The sequence below is a fragment of the Pleurodeles waltl genome, chromosome 11 (assembly GCF_031143425.1).
Source record: "Pleurodeles waltl isolate 20211129_DDA chromosome 11, aPleWal1.hap1.20221129, whole genome shotgun sequence".
Lineage (NCBI taxonomy): Eukaryota > Metazoa > Chordata > Amphibia > Caudata > Salamandridae > Pleurodeles > Pleurodeles waltl.
Window position 1 is genome coordinate 701343935 of NC_090450.1, and position 13251 is coordinate 701357185.

General features: G+C 44.6%; 1 protein-coding gene across 6 annotated transcripts in view; it reads left to right on the top strand.

The window, feature by feature from the left end:
* Positions 1 to 884: 884 nt before the first annotated feature.
* The window catches only part of ZMIZ2 (zinc finger MIZ-type containing 2), a 233846-nt gene continuing 221479 nt past the window's right edge, over positions 885 to 13251 (top strand). The window contains exon 1 of one of the 6 annotated variants that reach the window (XM_069214275.1): positions 885 to 1281. The gene's annotated coding sequence lies outside the window, so the exon portion shown is untranslated. Of the gene's footprint in view, positions 1282 to 2955; positions 3200 to 4376; positions 4602 to 13251 lie in introns of those variants that run through there. The other 5 variants (XM_069214283.1, XM_069214277.1, XM_069214280.1 and 2 more) reach the window with 5 other exon arrangements.

Genomic DNA, 13251 nt, shown 5'->3' on the forward strand with positions numbered 1-13251 from the left:
TAAAAAAAGACATTGAAACAGCAAAATGGAAAGAAGACAGACCGCGTTGGGGGAGAGGCGACCTGAAGACAGCAGACTTGTGACTACAGACGTGGTCTAGCAGCAGACAAGGCGGAGGGGAGAAAGGTGAGAGTCGAGGGGGAGATGGGGGGGAGTGGTGAGAAGATCCACGGAGGCTGCAGGGAAGATAGGAGGAACTAGAGAAGGTGGCAAGTTGTCCATGGTCAGTAGAAGAACCAGAAAAGTGCAGAAGAGTGAAAACAGTTCTAGGGACAACAGAAGAGATGCTGAGTGACAAGTGAACTGGAATCAGAGAAGACGACGGGGTCATGGGGCTAGAATAAATAAAATGAGAGGACACAAGCAGGAACTGACGAAGAAAATAAAGAGATGGGAAAAGACACCGGGTGAATAAACGAGGAACCTTGAGAAAGAAGGAAGGGATCATTGGGAGGGTGGAGGGGGGCAGCAAGGAGGATGTGGAGGAAGGGGCGAGATACGAGAACGACTCCTACGAGAAACAAGCGAAATAAGATTCAGTTTTCAGTGAATGAGGCTTTAGAAAAACGGGGAGGCGGTAGGAGTAAGGTGGGCAGGACCAGGGCGCTCTGCAAAGATTAGGCTACGCTATAGAATATGTAACTGCGTGCACTAGGGGGTTACTGCAACTGAAAAGGGAAGGAGTGACGTGAGAGAGAGAAGCAGAACAGCAAGCAAGCAGACAAACAAAAGGGGTGACAAAGATGATTTGGGAAAAGTAAACGAAGAAAGCGACAGGAAGGGAATAGGTTGTGGGAAAGATAAGGTATAAAATACACCACACAGGAGAACGTGGAGGCGTAGACAGGAGGACATTGGGGGAGGAGAAACAGCAGGAAAGGGAGGAGAGAAGGACTGAAGACATACAAGAGAGAGCGAGCAGGAAAGGGAGGAGAGAATGGCTAGAAGACATACGGGAGGGGAGTGGGGGAAATGCAGTGGGAGGAGAGACCGCAGGTAAACGAGGGGGGAGAGACAGCAGGAAAGGGAGGGGAGAAAGCAGGAAAGGGAGGGGAGAAGCACCAGAGGACGTACAGTAGGAGGAGGAGGAGGTGTAAGCAGAGAACGATCAGGGTGTGAGAAAAGGGAGAGGAAGCAGGGAGGAGTAAGGGGGGGAGGGGAGCACACAGCCCTGATGCTCAGCAGCAGCTCTGAGGTGAACCACTGAGGAGGAAGCGGCAGCCGCGGAGAAGACAGTCGTACTGAGGAGAGACGGAGAAGTGCATTATCTGCATTTTTCAGGTAGGAGCGGATCGGTGTTTCACTCTCCACCGCCTATATCGGCAAGCGTTTGGAGTAACCTGGCGGCTTCTTTACTCTGAGCCTTTACATCGTTCCTTGCCTTCTCTCTAAATCCGCTCTGCATTATACCCCATTCCTGATTCACACATCTCCCTACTCTCGCGACCTCCTGGCTTATCCCCTGACACTTCTGATCCTTAACGCATCTGCCTTCTCCTACCGCCTGTCTGCCCTCTCCTGCGTTCTCATCTCTGCTTCTTCATTCTGTTTTTGCCCACCACCAACCCTTCCCCTTCACTACTACTCTCTCCCTGTATCCCTCTGTAACCTGGCTGTTCCCTGTCCCCCCAACCAGCCCGATGTATATCCACTACTGCCCTCCTCTTCCTACATATATCTTGTTTACTTAGTTCATGTTCACGTCTTCGGCGCCTGCCTCTACCTCTCGTTACTTCTTTGCCTCTGCCTCTTCTTGCGCCTCCTCTTCCTCGCTCTGCGCCTACTGACGCATCCTCCCATCCTATAATCTTTGTAAGTGTGTATCCTCTATTATATCTTCTTCATGCTTTTTCTGTACTCAGATTGGATCGCTATTTTCCCTGTTTTTCTATAGATGACCGTTACTATCTTCTGTTTGCATCCCCTACTGTATTTACTCTCTCTTCGACGGTGCTTATTTGTTGTGATTTTCATCCATGCTACTCCATTGGCTCTTCCTTCCTCGCCTTCCACGTATGCACTAGTCTCTCTGCCTTATTTGCCCTCTGCTTCTTTCCGCTTTCATTCGTGCTCCGCTTCCACTTGCCTCTGCGTATGCACCTGCTTTCCTCCGCACACTCCCCGCTTGCCTGAGTTTGTGCTCTTTTGCGCATCCCATGCCATTTGAGTCCCTTCTTCCAGTTATGCCCTCCTCTTCTCATGTTCCTTTGCCCATTTCCCAACGTCACGCACGTCCTTTCTGTATTATTTGCCCCTTTGCTCTACTTCGATTCCACGTCTCCTTGATTCTTTCTCTCCTCTTCACTTTCTCATTCGCTGTATAATGTTTCTCTGTCCCAACCTCGCTTATGCAATTGTGTTGCCTAGTTGTCCTCTTTACGTGTCTCTATCTCGGGCCATTGTGATGCTTTGAGGAATGTTTGCAGGCTCAAGTCAGACTGTCTGGAGTGGGTATGGGAGGAGCAGCTGGTGCCCTTATGGGTTTAACGGGGGATGGGTGCTCATGTTAATGCCAGCTTGGTACATAGTCCCCTCTGCTTCGTTTATATTAAGGCTGTCCCCACCCCATCCTTTATGCAGGGAGGGGGTCACGGCAGTCATAAGGATAACCGCCATAGTTTCCGATTAAGGAATGTGACGTGCCTGCTGCCCGAGGACAAGTAGAGTGGCCCCTATTCCCCATCTCACACCTCCCCATGATGAATACAGTGATGGTATGGGTCGTAGCTTTCACTTTCGCCACTTCCTACCTGTAGCGGTAGCAGTCGCTCCGACACAGACCCATTACTGGTGGCCATTTATTTATAGATACCCTACCTGGCAGCACTACTTTTGGTAAACCAAAAAGATTTCTGGTTAGCCGGCCAAAGTCGCCCTCCTAAGTAGCGGCTCGGAGTGTCGCGTATTGGTGACGTCACGCGGTGGCATGGCTCCCTCCCGCAAGGCTCATTGTTGTTTCCTGATGTAGTAGTTTGCATACGTACGTTATGCTAGAGATGCACGTGATGTCACACGTTTGCAGTTTTGGCAGCTGTAGAGATAGCAAATGGCCCCTACGTGCCGTATGTTTACTTTGCATACCATGGAAACCGCCGAACCTTGACCCTGTCTGTCGCCATTTTAAAGCTGTTTTGATGTTCCATTTTGTCCAGACGTGACCTGGCTTATCATACCAACTGTGCTGATTGAGTAATCAAAGGTATGCACTTTTTACTGACCTGGGATTTAAAAAACACGCAGTTCAGAGAATTTTAGCTGGTTAAAAGTCCATGTTTAGACCTCGCGATTGTTGGGTTCTCGTTAACTCTAGTTTTAATGGCAGAAAACTTTGGAATACCTTTCAACTTTTTTCCGGTATTGACTGGTTTAACGGCTTTCAGAACGTTCTTGAGAACGTCAGTCTTCTGAAATTTTCCTTCGAACATACGGAATCTACGCATCGGTCTTTCACAAGCACGTATTATGTTAGTCACTTCGGCATTGCGCGTTTTGTACGACGTTTTTATCGCGGGGAAGCCCATGTCGGAAACAGCTGCGCTTACAGTTGTGACGAAAATCATAGGGAGTATCGCAGGACCATCAGACGAAACTGGACGGGCCTCGGTGATGTAGCTATTCTCGTAAACCGTGGCAAATATATGAAATGTCGCTCGAGCAGTCAGCGTGGGGGATCCAGGCACAGAATTCAAAAAGACTGTTAGTCACATACAATTGATGCTACCATGGGTGTAAAGTGTCAGTTGCAGATTCGAGAGGATGTGTAGTTGTGGACAGAGAGATATGTAAACAGGATATGCGTAGTAGCGCTGTGAGGGCTATGCACTCTGAATACAATCACGTAATATAATGACGTTGGAAGAGTCGGACCCTTATCTGTGTGAAATGCACAGATTGCACATATGCAGGGCATAGACAGACTGGATTGAAGTGGCAAGCTGGACGGGTCTTTCGGTCCTTTGGGACAGACTTTGTCCGTCGTGGAGTCCTCATTTGTGAGGAGTGTGTTCTTTTCTACAACGAGTGCCCAGACCGCATGTTTGTACAGAATGGCAAACATAGTGGTCTTGACACGAAAGATGTGAAGGAGCAATCGGACGGACAGGAGGGACCCAAATTTAAGGGTACAACTGGGTTTCTGCACTTCTGTCGATGAATGTAACTGCAGCATGGCATTGAAGATATTTCCAGTTCACTGTTTGTGTTTTAGTTTGCATGATACGCTCTTTTTCCATTTTTTTAATAGCCCAAGCAGCCTGTGTATCCGGATCAAGGATCTGGCAAAGGCTCTTTCACTGGGTGGTTGTCAGAGCTTGGCACCCAGCCGGCCTCCTGCGAACTGGCATGACCCTGCCAATGGGTGGGGACCGGTCAGCACCAGTATCTGACGGGGCGCCTTAACGCTGAGTTAGTGTAATGTGGACCAATACCAGTCGTGTTGTTTATCCTATAGACCTTGTACAACACTAGAAATAAACTCAAAGGAAGTGCGGATTGTGAGGTGTACAGTAGAGGATGGGAACTGCGAAGTGCCTATGAGGAACACATTCCATGGCTGCAGAGTGGGGTGGCTCGGAGAAGCCACCTTTCTTTTTCCACGTTAGGTAAGAAGGTGCTACAAAACTAGTGCGCATGACTACTTGATTATCAGTAGGTGCTTTCCCTTATGTATAAATGTATAGCAGTTTGGATTGAAACGTTCAGATTTGTGGTAACATGCTTATATCAAAGCAAACGATTTGTGTGATGGTTTCAGGGAAAAGATTGTTGCTGCTCGTCCGCCTGGAAATGGTTATAATTCCATGAACAAACTTCATGAAAACGAACCTTTCACTGTGAGAAAGATTATTTACACATAGTGACATTTCAAGACATTTGCTGGACCGAGTTCTCTCTATTATCAGACCTAATTGTAATTGCATTTATGTAGCGCGTACAACCCCATATCAGGCAATGAATTGCTTTATGCAGGGCTTTGCGCTGCTCTGGACCCTGAGGTTAGTTGAAGCAATGGTTAGTGTTGCTTTTTGAGAATGTGAGATAATGCTGTGGGGTCAAACTAATCGGCTGTTGCTACATTGCTATTTAACCACCGCTAGCAGTACAGTTGATCAGCTGGAGTTGGAAGCGTACGGTAATGGCTGGGTGTGTGTGTGTATATAGGGACATGTTGTAAAGTTTAGATTGTGATTGAATGGAGCAGTAATCTCATGATAAATCAAAACGAGAGAATATGCAGGATAAATAATGCAAACATTGAAAAGTTGTTTGTCTCAGAATCTTAAATGAGTAGGGTGAGACTGGGCTACCTTTTTTATAATTCCATGAAGCTTGATTAGTCTTCCTGGACATTGCCATTTGGGCGGGGGCAGGAGTTGGAAGTGGAATTTGTTTGTTTTTTCAAGGAGACGTTTCTAGGCCAAATCTGTCATTTCTTTGTCTCTGGTTGTTGCTTCGGGACGATCTTCTAATTCAGTTTCCCCAGGTTGTGTGTGCCCTGGCTTTGAGTCAGCCCTAGTGCTTCCTGCTGTGAGAAACGTCAGTTTTTTTTTTTTTTAAACAAAGGATGTATCTCAAGGGCAGCCTGAGAAAGACTCTTGAAATAGAATCACCCCATCACAATCTGCACTTTTCAGAATAAACCTACTCACGTATGTATGTTTACACGTCTATTATGTTTGTGCTGTTTCCAGAACTCATGCCAGGTTTGATCCCTCACACTTTCGGAGTACAAACTCATTTCTCTTAGTCTCTTGAATGAATCAAACTCAGAGCCTTCCCCAATATCTCCAAGTCTTTGTCAACATAAGCGTTCATGGAAGAGACTTAACAAGTGTGGGCTCCATAAAATGGTATCCAGGGGTGTGTAATTTAATAAAATATCTACTTGTCCATGGGACAGGTGGTTTCCTAAACCTACTTGTCCTGTAAACAAATCTACTTGTCTAATTGGTGCCATGTAGTGCGGCGACAAATTATGGCAACAGTCTCATTTTGTAAGAGCTCTGGTAATAGCCGGTCTGATTATGCCAGAGTTACTACTATAGTAGGGCTTGAATGCTTGCAGTTTCAATCCCTACTACAGCAATTTCCTTATTTTGCCACTTTTCCGCAGATCTACATACTGGGGCTGGAGGAAGCAATAATCAATAGTTCCAGGGCTGGAATGCCTTAGATTCTGCAAACCTACTAACTTGCATGTTTTAAGGATTTTCACCAGCTCTTCTCTAATCTTTTCCCATAATGAAAAAGGCTGAAAAGTTACTCCTGACAATGTCAGAAATAGAAGTTCCTCCAGTGTTGGGGGGGGGGGGAAAGTGGTTGGAGGGAAAGTGAACTTGTAAACACTCAGCAGATTTTCACATGAGCAAATGTACACATGCATATTTTCTCGTGCTAAAAGACAGTTCACAAATATTTTCTGGGATTACGATTTCCTGGTCTACTTCTGTAAATTCTTGTGAATTTATGGAAACCACTAATTCAATGACATATACCATGGGTGCACTTTAGGGGCTCTCTTTAACAAGGGGGTTCCTGTTTAGGTTTGGTGTTAACAAAGACATTTTGTTTTTATTAAACTTCTGTTTCTCTCTCTACCTTTGGGCTGACTTTACTGTGAGTGATCACATTCTGCTCTTCCACAAGGAGCATACTGGCATAAGTTTTGTTCAGTGCCAGGAACTACTGTGGCAACCAGTGGCTTAACGAAACTGGAGGGCCACCCCCTGCAAAGAATACGGAGACCTTCCCCCACCAGACTCACTCTGGGTTGGTGCTGTGCTAGGAGGGGGGGGGGGGGGGTTCTGAGAGGCTTTTGTTACGTTACTGGAGGCAACATGTGCTTTGAGGCCAAAAGTTTTTTTTATTTTTTTTTTACTAGTTTTACAATGATGAGGGTCTGGCAGCTCCCACAACAATAAAGTGATCCCAAAGTAATGTCAAGAGACGTTCTGACAAAACCAAAAGACTCACAAAATATGTTGTATCGGTTGGCTTTGCCAGTGCTTGTTTTCATCCTTCCAATAATCCTTTTGAAAAGGGGGTTGGACCTACTTTTACCAAGAACAAAATAAACATGAAAACGTGTTGCCCTTGACCCCAAACAATATGTCCTGGACTTAGTTTGGTTTAGGTGAATGTCCATATGTCTTTATATGTTATACCACAGAACCTTAAAAAAAATCACTTTTCTTTTTCACATTATGTAAATGTAGGGCAAAGGAAACTGTTGGGAACCAAGCATAGGAAAATTTTGTGTAGCAGGTTTACTTTTTCATCTGGGCTGTTACAAATATGCAAGAGGAAGCACATTTAATTCATTTGAAAGCCCAAAAAGTCTGTAATTTTGAACACTGTCAAATGCACATATTTGCAGATACTTACAAATGCATTTACAAAGGAGTTTTGACACGGAGAGCCGGAGTGAAAAATCAATGACCAAAGGTCTGTTTATTTTTGCTGCAGCAAAGAGGACAGGTTTACCACTGGCATCCCAGGCCCGAAGTAAAGTGTGCTGACATAAAGCGTTTAACAGTGATATTTATACTCATACATCAAAGGATACATAAAATGTGTAACTAATGATATACGTCATACAGATATTTTTAAGGAGTTAATCAGTATCCACACACTTGTTCCATTCCCAGCCTTGTCCTTGCCTCCCTTCTGCAGCTGCCTGACTCCCCACATTCTTGAGACCCTTCAAAGGATTACGTTGTTCAAAGGTATAGATATCAGCCTTTCCCTCCCCAAAATACCACAGCCGAGGTCAGTTAGTTATTTGAACACACAATTATAATGAATACAGTGCCCCAGTTAGGGAAAGAAACCAGCTGCAAGCCCATGGCGTGGAACCAGGCTTATTTTACCTAAACAAATATACATAAGATAACATATGTGATAGACAGTGCGTTCAGAGACAACAAAAGCTCAAACTTACACGTGTAAAAGAAACGAAGCAATTCAAAATGAATTCTAACAATCGACCCTTTTTGAGTTTTTTTTCTTCTGAACATAATAAACGTTTGAATAGTTCTAAATTTCCTCATATATGTTGAATTTTACTCCCACTTCATTGAAATTTGCATTCATGGGGACATAAACAACCGATGGGTATGAGCAACCAGTATCTGCAGTGAGGACAGTGGGGTCAATAGCCATTAGGGAAGTTATCTCTTCTCTCTGCATCATAGCTCGATTGGTTTCTAGTATTTTCACTGGCGGAAGTTTACACAATTTTAAACAGGAACAGAGAGCAGGTAAGCACTGCACTAATAAACAACTTAATACAATAGCTATTATTATAAAAAGTATGTCTTTAAACAACCAGCCCCACCCCCCAAACCAAGACCATAACCATGATAAACTCCAATCGCCTCCTTCATATTGGCCCCCCTTTTCAAATACCTGTACTGCTTCTTTTATTTTCCCAATATCCAATTCTATCTCTGATGACTTGTTGACGAAATAACAGCACTTTTGCTGGTACTGATGTTGGATTAAAACACATACTCCTCCTTGTTGTACTGTAATCAAGTCTAGGGCAAGCCGATTTTGTATCGCCAATTGGGCTGCAGAGTTTATCTCTACCTGTATACTTCCTATGGCCTCTCTGGTGGCATTAAATGCAATGGCTAATTCAGCTGACATATTCATCATTGCCAGTTGCAAATCGAAAATTCCAAATCCGGGAATAAGAACATGTAATACTTGAAATACCCAGTTCTTTCGCTCCTCCAGTATGGGTGTCCCTCGTTTGTACCTATGTGCAAAACTCCCCATGTTAAGGGGCTGGGAAGATGATATATTTGATATCACAGTAATGTTGGGTGCCAAATATGCCAGTGAACATATCCCTTCCCAGTTTAGAGGCAGTACTTTATATGCAGTTCTTCCACATACGAAGTACATGCCTCCCTGGATTTGTGAATTTATAATGCTGTATTTTATTCGAGGCAATCCTACACCCTCTGGGGTGTCATGCTCAGAATTATTGCAATATTTGTAATCTTCCCAGATTGTATTTAGCAATGATACATTTGCCCAGGGTGCAACATATGAACATCTAGCCGTCCAGAGGGGGCCAAGGAAAACCCGGGACAATATTACAGGTGAATTTTTCCCATTTCTATCTTGTTCTCTGGAGGGATCGTATAACAATCCTTCTGGATCTACTAGAATCTCATTTTATCCCACAGTCAGGTTCCAATAATTCACAGTGTAATTTTGATGAGTCCCATTAATTAACGCTGTCCAATTTCTGTCTATTTTCTCCTCTCCTTCAAGATCCCAATTCCCTGTTTTTATATCAAATAACAAAGTGTAAACACACTGTTCAGGAGGGATCTTTCCCATGTATTTTGCCTCTGGGTTTTGCCCATAAAAATAGGTACCAAAACATATGGGAAACATTTTAAGTGTGGCATTCTCTCCAGGCATCGGGGAGAGCTTGTATTCTGCCTGGGTATTAGGGAGCACCGCACACCTAGGGTACCATTGATATTCTTGTTGGTCACATCTCCAAGTGGTATTTGGTACAAGACACACTTCCCCTCTTTCATATTCGCTTGGTGATACTGGTACTTCATAAAGGCCTATAGGATCCTCGGGGTGTCTAGACAAGTGCCGGCAAATCCAACAGTCAGTGAGACTTAATGTCTCCGCTAATTTTCCATGAACCTTTATCAATGGATGTAAGGTAGGATTTTGCAACAATGATGCAACACCACTGGACATTATACATATTAACATAAGGGTCACTAGGTACTTCATTATGGTTTTGTAGAAATAGTTATAAGGCCACTCTTCCCTATTCTCTAGAGGGATATTTGTCCTGCCAAATGGATATATCTTCATAATTTTATTGTGCTCTTCTCCTTGGTCCTACAACTTTTCTATGATACCGTTTTACTCGTCTCAACCGCCTACGCGTGTTCAAAAATATACTCACACAATTACCAAATATGTAAATGCAAAATATTGATATCACTATACTAATAATCATATACGTATAGATACAGATAAGTAAGTTTTTCCTTCAATGTTCACACCCACTAGGGTTCAGCACCGCCGTGCTTTACACTCTAGCAGTTAGGCTGCACTGGTTGGTCCAGGACAATAGAGGTTGGCTTGATCCTAGGTCCCTTAGCTTCTCCTTTTCAAGTTTTAACTCCTGGTGAGTCTCAACTCCCAGTGAGTAAGTCGCAATACTTCAAAGTTAGTCTTCAGTATAGTTTGTCAGTTTCGTTCAGTGTCTCAGCAAAATGAGGGCGGAGGCCAGCAATTTTCAACCAGATTAGTGATGTGCTTGGGTATTAAACAGAAAAAGGGCACCTTTCTTTTTTTTTTTTTACCGCTGGGACTACAAACCGCACCAACCCTAATGGCTGGCCGCTTCCGTAGAACTGGTACTTGGTTTTTTTTTCTTTCTCGCCAGTCACAGAACTGTTAACTCCATTTACCCACTGATTGAATAGCGTTGCACAAGCTGCATCCCACTATACTTGTGTTCTCGTTGAGACAATTGTTCTGACCAATGTTCTGGTGTCGTTGCACAGGCTAGTCACCCGTGTTCATGCTGGAATTTTAGTCATCACAGTCATTTACAACCTCGTCGCCCAAAGTGTGCGTAACAACAGTGAGGATAGCTCATTTTAATGCTGGTACATCAATGGCATCGGAAATGCCGGTGGCGGTGAAAGCGGGGAACTGTATTTCACAAAGGCAGGCGTGCCGTATTCTGCTGAGCAAAGGATTCCTTGGCCATTCAGAAGAGACCTCAGTTTGCAATTCCAAGCTAGGAGCTATCAGGGTGATGTAAATGTAGCTTTTCGTAGGGGTCACCACCTTACGCACCTTCAAAATTCTGTTCATTTGGATGGGCGAGGACGCAGGTTGTATCGATGAGTTTGTTGATCTTCAAACAGCAACTCTTCGTCACTGGGCTGCTGTGTCACCGCAGGAGCAGAAGTAGCACTTGAAACCTGTGGAGGTGTTTCCTGTCTCCCTACTTCGCTGTAATCAGGAGACAATGGTAATTCTGCTGTTAGAGTACTCTGTAGTGGAATTGGTGCACGCTTACAGTGGCTAGCATGTATCCAGTTTTTCCTTCCTTCCACTTTCACCGCTGTCTGTGTTGCAAGCAGTACCTGGGCTGGCCCCCGCCACCTGGGCTGAAGACTGTTGGTTCTTTGAAAATTCTTTGTCATAAGCCAATCCCCTGGCTTAAAAGGGTGACCAGGGCCTTCAAGAGGAGTCGGTAGGCTGGCCTTGACCTGTTGGTGGATCAAACGCAAATCTTTAGTCAATTGTTTACAGTAATCTACGAACAAAGGATATTGCACTTCAGAAAGCTTCTTTGGTCGTGGTACCCCCCAGATATTGGCTGGCCTCCCCATGACAACTTCATAGGGGGATAATCGTGACTTGCTACTGGCAGTCATCCTGATGGACATTAATGCTAGGGGCAAAGCATCTGGCCATTTTAAGTTGGTCTCAGCACAAATCTTAGCTATTTTGCTCTTCAAGGTGTAATTATACCTTTCTACAAGGCCCGCTGATTGTGGGTGATTTGCAGCATGAAATCGATGTTTGATGTTAAGGGCGGTACAGACCTTCTCCATTACCTCATTAGAAAAATGACTGCCATTGTCACTCCAGACTAATCGTGGCAAGGCGTATCTAGGAAAATATTCTTTTAGTAATATTTTGGCGGTAGAGAGAGCACCATTGTCTTTTAATGGGTAGGCCTCTATCCATTTTGAAAACATGCATACTACCACTAACACGTATTTCAGTTTGTTACACGGTTCCATGTGGATAAAATCCATCTGTATAGCTTCAAAAGGGAGATCAGGAGGGGCAAAGTGACCAGGGGGCGTAGGGGTCCCTTTTCCTGCATTGTGCACTGCACACACCATACAACTTTTAACCAGGTTATTAGCAGCTTTGGATATCAGAGGATTACTCCAAACATGGTCCAAAGTTGTCTTGATGCCTTGGGCACTGATGTGTGCAGGACTGTGGGCCATAGTAACCATAGCGTGTACATAGCAATTAGGTAACATCCATCTTCTTCTGTCTGTGTCATCTGTGTAACAACCCTCACTGTCTAGTCTACCGTTCTTCTCCCACTGTTCCCTTTCCTCTGCTGTTGCTTCTGCTTGAATATCTCTCACACACTGCATGGTATTTTCTAATACTTCGTACTGGGGCTCTCCCTTGATGCTACTCTCAACATATGCATTGTCAAATGGTGCTCGTGCTGTTGCTTTCGCTGTAGCGTCTGCAAAAGCATTTCCTCGTCCTATATCATCAGTAATTTTTTTGTGGGCACTACACTTAATGATTGCGACCTGACGGGGCAGACTGAGAGCAGTCAAAAGTGTCACAATCAAGTTGCCATGCTGGATGGTAGTGCCATGTGACGTGATAAAGCCTCTATTCGCCCAGAGTCGCCCAAAATTATGAGCTACTCCAAACGCATATTGGCTATCAGTGTAAATGTTAACACTAAGATGTTCACTTATTTCACAAGCTCTGGTGAGGGCAATTAATTCTGCAGCCTGTGCCGAATTTTGCGGGATTCTATGAGATTCAACCACTGTTTTGACTGTGGTGACGGCATAGGCTGCAGTGGTCGTACCATCTGGTAACTTGAAGCAAGACCCATCTACAAACAGCTCTCCCTGTGGGTCAGATAGGGGAGTGTCTGTCAAGTCTACCCGTCCCTTAGTTTCTTCCTCAGTGGCAAAAATGCAATTATGATCAAATTCCACATTGTCCTGAGGGAGGGGTAGTAACGTAGCTGGGTTCAAGACATTGCACCGCTTCAAAGTAATATTTGGACTGAACAATGTTAATTCGTAACCCGTTAGACGAGCACTGGTGAGGTGCTGCGTCTGTGTCTTGTTTAACAAAATATCAACGGCATGAGGAACCATCACAGTGAGCGGATTGCCACCAACAAACCCTTCACTTTGTTTCACCGCAGCTGCTGCAGAAGCCACTCCTCTAAGACAAGTAGGCAAAGCTTGCGCCACAGTGTCCAAGGTGGAAGAGAAGTATGCACAAGGGCGTTGTCTCCCACCTTGGGCCTGTGTCAAAACAGACAATGTACAGCCATGCTTTTCATGCACAAATAAAACAAATGGTTTGCTGTAATCCGGATTACCCAATACAGGAGCAGAGCACATCGCCTTTTTTAATTCTTGAAAAGCCTCCTCACATTTGTCAGTCCAAGGTACAGGAGAG